The sequence below is a fragment of the Papio anubis genome, chromosome 4, assembly GCF_008728515.1.
Source record: "Papio anubis isolate 15944 chromosome 4, Panubis1.0, whole genome shotgun sequence".
Lineage (NCBI taxonomy): Eukaryota > Metazoa > Chordata > Mammalia > Primates > Cercopithecidae > Papio > Papio anubis.
Genome location: NC_044979.1, coordinates 40,301,446 through 40,309,886, shown reverse-complemented (window position 1 = coordinate 40,309,886; position 8,441 = coordinate 40,301,446). Strand labels below are relative to the sequence as shown.

At 33.5% G+C, this 8,441-nt stretch overlaps 1 long non-coding RNA gene across 1 annotated transcript in view; it reads left to right on the top strand.

The window, feature by feature from the left end:
• Window positions 1-514: 514 nt before the first annotated feature.
• Window positions 515-8,441, top strand: part of LOC103883198 — a 30,552-nt gene continuing 22,625 nt past the window's right edge. Inside the window, exon 1 of the long non-coding RNA XR_002521160.2 lies at window positions 515-4,497. This is a non-coding gene — a long non-coding RNA (uncharacterized LOC103883198). The remainder of the gene's footprint in view (window positions 4,498-8,441) is intronic.

Here is an 8,441-nt window from a genome sequence, read left to right as displayed (position 1 = left end):
GAAGTCAAATTGTCTCTCTTTAAAGATGACTGATTGTATATCTAGAAAACCCCATCATCTGAGCCCAAAATCTGCTGAGGCTGATAAGCAACTTCAGCAAAGTCTCAGGATACAAGATCAATATACAAAAAATCACAAGCATTCCTATACACCAACGATAGACAAGCAGAGAGCCAAATCATGAATGAGATCACAGTTATTTTCATCTCACAAACTGTACATGTTTTTTAGCCTTTCTTGTTTCCTGTATTGCAGATACAGTAGAAGCAAATATTATACCTCTTTTATCTTTTTCAGGGCCTAAAATTGTATTTATTTTTCAATTGAAACACATTGCTGAAGTTGTTTCGAATAGATATTTATCTCTCATATTAAAGGTGCCCAACAAGCTAAGTCATTTTAGTCTGAAGTATTTATTTGGCTCAGGGAAGTGTTCTACTCTAATTTGATTATCTCTTCTCTATTGTTCTTTATATATTAAAGAAACCTTGTCTCCTGATCAACAATAAAACTTGCACTTGGGGCGAGGACTCATTTTCATTTAAGATCCTCAGGGAACTTTTCTACCATGAATTCTCTCTTTTTCTCCTTTCTCCAGCCTCTCTACTTGCACTTTGTATTCATTACATACATGTGCTTACAATTTATACAATCATAAAAAACCCTTTAATGGTATTTTTGTCATTTGCATATAAAAGTTAATAGGGTCAACTCTTCCATATTTCTTTATCCAATTCAATATACCTCATTCTGACTTCTAAAATAGCTTTCTTAAGTTTATCAATGAGTTGCTAGTTACAAACCCCAAATATTTTTAATCATTTTATCATTTGATACCCAAAATATCTGCGAGTTTTGGGCTCTCTTTTTTTCTTGAAACCTTTTTCTTTTACCTCCTGGGAAACTACTAACTTTTGCTTTGTTTCTCCTCCTATTTTTTGTGTTAGATTTCTTTTAATTTCCTTTTCAGGGTTATCTTCCTTCACTTTACTCAAATGTCAGTTTGCCCAGAGTTTCATTTTTGTTTGTTCTCTTTACTTTAAATATTCCCTATGTAAATATATTTAATTCTATATTTTCAAGTGGAAAATGATTTCTAAATTTATAGCTAATGTAGGGTGACTCTGCTGAGTTTTAACAGCCTCTTAAAATAATTTTGTGTTCAGTTGAAAATAACAGGTAAAAATGGAAATGATTCTCTGCAGTCATTCCCTGCAAGCAAACCTGCTTATCCCTTTTTTCCTAAATCTTGGTGACTGGTACTTTTTGGCAACTGGTTTTCTAAGCAATCACCCAGGTTCATTCTAGATTTTCCTATTTCAACAGCCTGAAATCCAAATGGTACTAAATTATCCTGAGTTTTACTCAGTTAATAATATTTAAAACCTTCCACTCTTAATCACATTTCTAATGCCCTGTAGCATTCATGAGGTCAAATCACTGATGACGTAAACACTTCCTCAAAGGCCCCATCTCCCAAGGCTGGTGCAATGGGATTTTTAGGGAACAAATTCAGACTGTAGACCCTTGGTATATCTGACTCATTTTTTACAACAAAGTGTGGAAACACTTTTTCCAAGAAGGCATGCCTGATATCTAGCTGCTTCCATTTCCCATAGTATGGTTTGGGTTATCAATAATTACCTTGGGTTTCCATGGTACCTTGGGGAAACCATTATCAGAGTTTTGTGGCATGATATTCATTACTATTGATGTTTTTTTCTTTGCATTTCTATCCATGTGTTTCCCTACTAGGAGCCGAACTGTTTAATGAGATTAAAGTGTCTTTTTAAAACAACTTATCTTGAAATAATTTTAGGCTTATACAAAAATTACAAAAACAGTTCACCCAATTTCTTCTCTTCATGCTAACCTGTCTCATAACATAATATATTTATCAAAACAAATAAACTAAAGATTTTATTAAGATTTCTGCAGTTGTTTCCCTAATGGCTTTCCACTTTGGATCTCTTAATGGCAAATTAGCCTCCTATTTACTTAGCAGATTGTAGCTTTTTCTGTCTGCTAAGTCACACTTAAACTAGCACTCAATCTTTCCAATATGCTTCATATTTCCCCTTCACTGTTAATCTTTTCCTGTTCTGTGTTTCTTTCCTGATTTAAACAATTGTATTTCCGTAAAATATATAATTTGGGTTCCTTGGTGGAGGACAAAATTGCCACATGTGATCAGTCTACCATGGACAGTTAATAGCCCAATTATGTAGGATATTACAGAATAAATATGAGGTTGGTTTGGTGATAAAACAGATAAAAATGGGCTAAGAGCTAACTTGCTACATTTGAGTGAGTTACTAAAGAAACAAGAATCTGACAGGATCTAGGAAATGAGATTTTGTTTGTAAAGTTGATTGAAAAAAATTATAAATCACATTGGGAATCCATATGGATAAGTCATCTACATATATAGCTCATATCTGTATCAATAATGTATCCATCTATCACGAATCTATTACTAATGCCCTCTTGAAGTTGAGGACATAGAGGAAGATAATTGAATCTGTTATTCATTTTCATATGTAACAGTGAGTAGCAGTGTAGAAAGCCTTTCTTATTCTATCCCTCATTTGGTAATGGTTTTTCTACAAGCAGTATTTAAATCATTAAAGAACAGAGAATAGAAACAGAGCAAGAGAAGCTGCTTTACAAGTGAAACAAAGTACAACCATTTAGTGCAAGGGTTGGCAAACTTTTCCTATAGAAGCATAGAAAGTAAATATTTTCGGCTTTGCAGGTTATGTGTGTTGTCTGTTACAATTTTTCAGCCTTGCCATTGTAGCAGGAAAGCAGCCAGAAGTACCTAAACAGATGGGCATTACTGTGTTCAAATAAAACTTTATTTATAACAACAGGCAGAAGGCTAGATTTGGCCCAAGGTTGGTAGTTTTCTGACTCTTAATTTAGAAAGAACAGATTATGTACAAGAAGAAATCATTTCCAAAGTGCACAATAATTTCAGGACAACAGCCTGGATGCCAGAAGCACTTAAAGTCCAAGTGCTCTGTCTCTTAATTCATTATTTGCCATACTTTCTCATAGAAATAAAAACAAACCGGTTATTGATAAGCCACAGACTTCCAGCAATAATTTAAGTGACACTGAGGGATCTTAAAAGCTATCAAATAATTATCTTACAAAAAAAAATGAGAAAACAAGAAATACCAACAATAACAAAAAAAACCTCAGCACACCAAAATAATTTCACAGGAAAATGCTACCAATGCTTCAAAGATTAAGTAGATCCAATGATACATTCTAAATCACAGAAAATGAAAAAAACTTTTAAGTAAATTCTATGAAAACAATATAAAGTTGATCATTAAATAAGATAAGGAAGGCACCAAAAAATCCACCTAATTCATAGATAACGATCTTACTCTTTCAAGGAATGACTTCATGTTGTCCATTTGTCAATGAGAATATAAAATGACTAAAATTTGTGTGTATTTTTTCACTATTTATGTTTGTTATCTAGCACTTGACCAGGAAGAAAGGACCAAAGAGAGACAACATTTTCTCTTATGTACATTGTTTGCACATTGCTCCTTAACACGTCCAGCAAACAGAGCATCACCATGAAATTCTGTATTGAGCAGTAAAGAGAGACAGAGAGAGAGAAGAAAGAAGAAACAACAGTCTGGAAGTAGCTTTTTGTCTGTCAGCACTATTCACTATTGAGATGGTAACTGTAGTAAGTGGTAGGTGGTAGCACTAGAGCACTCTAATTTGTGTACGGGATTTAGGATTTGGGATGGAGGAGGAGAAACTATTATATAGTAAGGATAAAATTGGCCCTAAAGTCTTTCTTCATCCTATAATATGTTGAAGATGATAGTACTGTCATAACAAATTGGTCTTAGATGCTTTGAGCAAAATACATAACATGGAAGAAGTGAGCAAACTAGCACTACCTTTAGGGGAAATTCTGTAATTGCCTAAGTATAAAACCATTTCTAAACACTTCTCTGACATTTTCTTCTACTATCAAGACTTTAGCTTATGTAAATAACTAAAAACGTTTGAAATCACACAATTAGGTAATTGATGGAATTAATTGTTGATAAACATAAATTATTTCTCAAAATGATGAATCTGGCCATTAGCCAATCTTGTATGTTATATTCTGAAGTTCACTCTTCAGTTTTCTATATATAGGATAGTTGTGAAAATTGAGTGGAAGCCTTGGCCACACAAATGCAAACTGTGAATTGGGTTGAACACTTCAGAGAATGTAACAATATAGACACAACAGTAACAAGATTTAATTGAAGCGAATATGGGGAAGCCTCTGAAAGAAAAAAATGGTAATGGTTTTTAATAAATTAGTCAAATACTTTAAAATAGGCTTAGTAGAGTTGAACAATAAGTTTTTGTTTTGTTTTGTCTTGAGTTTTAATAGCTATAAAAGGAGAGAGGGATTGCCATGCTGCCATGAAATGGATATAAACAATTTTCAGCTAAGACACTGACCCAAAAGTAAGTTTTCCATCAACAAGAATTGAAAGCAGTCCTTGATTTATGGCATCCAGCAGAGACTGCAATCACAGATAGCACAGCCAGGAAAAGAACACTCATTATTTTAGAGAGTCAAAGAATTGTGGGATTGCACAGACATTACTCTAATAAACATTTTTATCACTTATGGGAAGAAGCCGCTCTCCCTGGTAATAGCAATGATGAGTACTTAAATTAAGGAGAACTTTAAATTGGTGAAAACAAACATCTACAAAAAGAATAAAGAGTAAATAATAAAAGACTGAAAATAAAGGCCACAGTCCACGGTAATCAGAGATGGTGAATGAGTCACTTGGGACCTCCCAAAAGAGATCAGCAAATCTGAATCCAAGTGGTGTTAGAATAAAGACCTTTTGATTGATCATATTTGATTAAAGCTTCCATCAGTTTCTTAGAGAAACATGGAAAATATAAATCTGGAAAACAGAAAAGCTATCAAATAATTATCTTACAAAAAATGAGAAAACAAGAAATACCAACAATAACAAAAAACCTCAGCATACCGAAATAGTTTCACAGGAAAATGCTGCCAAAGCTTCAAAGATTAAGTAGATCCAATGTTACATTCTAAATCACAGAAAATGAAGAAAAACTTTTAAGTAAATTCTATGAAAACAGTATAAAGTTGATCATTAAATAAGGTATATATACTGAAATATTTAGGAATAAGTTGTCATAATGATCCAGAAAAAGAAAAAGTATCTCTCTTTCTTTATCAATCATTGATTGACCTAGGTGATGATATATGGGTATTAATTATATTATTCTTTCAGTTTTTTCTGTATGTGTTACATTTCCAAAAAGAGTCTTGGGAAATGGATATATTAATATTTATTTGAATTTTTGTGCATTTCTCTTTGAAATGTTGTGTGGGCTGGTCTCAAACTCGTGTGCTCAAGTGATTCTCCTGCCTCAGCATCCTGAATAAGCTGGGACTACAGGCATGCACCACTACACTTGGCTTTGTACATTTTAAAGCCATAGAAGCCAATATTCTAAGAAAATTTTAGAAAGAACTCTGATATATATAAACAGTCATAATAACTTTTCTGGGTTGAAGCATGTCTACTCATGCAAACGCTCATCTGTTTCTTAACTCACAGTCTCTCTAAGACAGCTCTAAGAAATGCTGCATCTTTGGAAACTACTTAAAAATAACATTTCCATTCTGTTACACAGTTAAATATGGTAGTGAAACATGAGGTCTTTGTAGATATATTCTCTATAAAATATTTTTAAATTGTTAACATTTTGACACTTAAAGGAATGTACTACAAGTTTGGGAAAATAGTCACTTAGAAATACCACTATTTATTTGGCATCTAATGTGTGACTAGTACCATCCTCATTAATGTGTGACTAGCGCCATTCTAATTATTTTGCATGAATAACCCATAAATCAAAGAATAACCATGTACATTTTAATTAATTTTAAAATAAATTTGGCAGTAAATAACAGAGCCAGGATTCAACCAATATCTGTTTCTTTCAGAATGTTGTTCTTATCAATGCATACATATGAAGAAATTTGAAATTTTCCAACATATCAGGATGTAGGGTTATAGAATATAACTTATAATCTAACAAATATACTATACTAACAGGGGATAGAATTAAAGTAGATTACTTCCACTCTATCTAATAAATTTTAATTTTACTTAGGAAAGAACCTGTCTTCTGAGGTTATGAGGTTATCCCTATAGGTAAAAAAAATAATGACAGAAATGTTTGAATGAGAAGTTCAAGTAGTTTTATAAATGGCCTTCAGCACAGTTGATTTCCCCAAACTAAGATGTCAAAACTGAATAGGTTCCACTTTTTAATTTTTCAAATCTCTCTCTCTGTGCCTTTTTTCTTTTTCTTCTTTTCTTATTGAGACAGAGTCTTGCTGTGTCATCCAGGCTGGAGTGGAGTGGCATGATCTCACTGACTGCAACCTCTGCCTCCGGGGTTCAAAAGATTCTCTTGCCTCAGCCTCTGTAGTAGCTGGGATTATAGGCACTTGCCACCAGGCCTGGCTAATTTGTATTTTTAATAGAGACGGGGTTTCACCATGTTGGCCAGGCTGGCCTCCAACTTCAGACCTCAAGTGATCCTCCTGCCTGGGCCTCCCAAAGTTCTTGGATTATAGGCGTGAGCCACTGCTCCCAGCTTTTTCTTTTCAATTCTCATACTTTACTATTATCTTCCAGATCATCACCACCGTCTAAATATTCCAAATTAAGATAGACAGGACAGAAAGTTTTATTGATATTTGTTCATAAATTAAATTCACTAGACACCACAGTGAATTACATTGACATCACAAAAATATTCACAACTTCTACCCTTATTCTATTTAATATTTATTTAATCTACCACTTCAATAAGTAGAAATTGCAAATAGAGTGAAATAACTCTTGTCTCCTTTTCTGCCTCTCCCTCTCACACACACAACCTGGAATTCTAGCAAACATAAGCTTCAGTGAATAAATTTGGTAGTACATGACAGACAGAGCCAGTATTAGTGTTTAGATTGCACTTAGTATTTTAGATTGTTGTTAATTGTATCTTTACTGCTGTTTAAGTATTTAGTATTAGTATTTTAGTATTGTCCCTTAGTATTTTTGATTGTTGTTAATTGTATCTTTACTGCTGTTTAATTTGCTGGGAAGAATGAGCTTTTAAAATATATAAATTAAGCTGGTCAGATTCGTTTTATACGTATTTTATCCAGAGCTAAAGATCATTTTGTTTTCCACCCTTGCCAACTAAAAGTAGAAAAGTGGTTTCTAAACAACAAAGAAATGGGGGTAATATAACAATCCAAAGAAAGTATCCTTAAAGAGCCTGTGGAGCATCTGAAAAATATTGATCCTAGAAAGCAAATGAAAGAGCACATTGATCTTGGAAGAAAAAAATGGTGGTGGGAACCATGAAAACAGCTGGAGAAAAGTCTTAGCAATAAAGAAGAGCACACCTAACTGACAGACTTGAAGGAAGACTGAAAATGTGAAGGTACAGGAAAATGTTAAGGTGAAATAGAAAGATCATCTTAAAAGTATAAGTCAAGGTCCTTAGTGAATAATAATGCATGTGGGTTTTAAGAAAAACACTTTAATGGGGGAAAGTGATAAACAACAGATTTTAATTCCAGCTAAGCCTCCAAATAGAGTGAATTTCAGAAATCACTAAATCCCAGGCACTCAGTTTTTATACATGTAAAAAAGAGTAGTGATAACAAAGTTCCAGTCACAGGATTGCTATAATGACCCTTTGGGGAGTTTCTGAAGCATGTCTTTGAATTCTTCTCCCAAAGGGATTCTGTCTTAGGCAATGTTAGGTTTGGCATCCATTAAACCAAACAACTGCTAAGGTACAAATAGCCAGTATACTTCCTAAAATATGCTCTATAAGAAAATTAGAGAATCATGGAAAATCCCAAACTGAATTGAGAACAACAGAATAAGGTAAACTTCTCTTAATAGAAAATAAAGAAAACTGAATTGAAATTCTCCTCTATATTTTGCATTTTACTCTGTATTTTATGGACTACTCCCTAATCACACACACACACTTGTTATTTAATTCATTTGTCCATAACGTAGTCTCAAATCTCTCATGTAATCCCACCTCCACCCTTACCACCAAACAATAACTTAGATTCAGTGAGAAAGTTCTCCTAATTTTACCCATTTATCTCTCAGATTTTTCCTGTCCCAATCCACACAGCTAATGTCTAGATCATGCACTCATAATTTCTTGTCTGGACTAGTGTAATTATTCCCTACTTTTTTCCTCCACCTAAATTCTATGTGTCTAATCCATTTTCTGTATTACCAGAACAATGTTCTTTGCAAACATCACAAACACTTGCTTAAAACCTTTCACTAGCTCTCAACTTTCTACAGGGTTGTCTCCAGAGA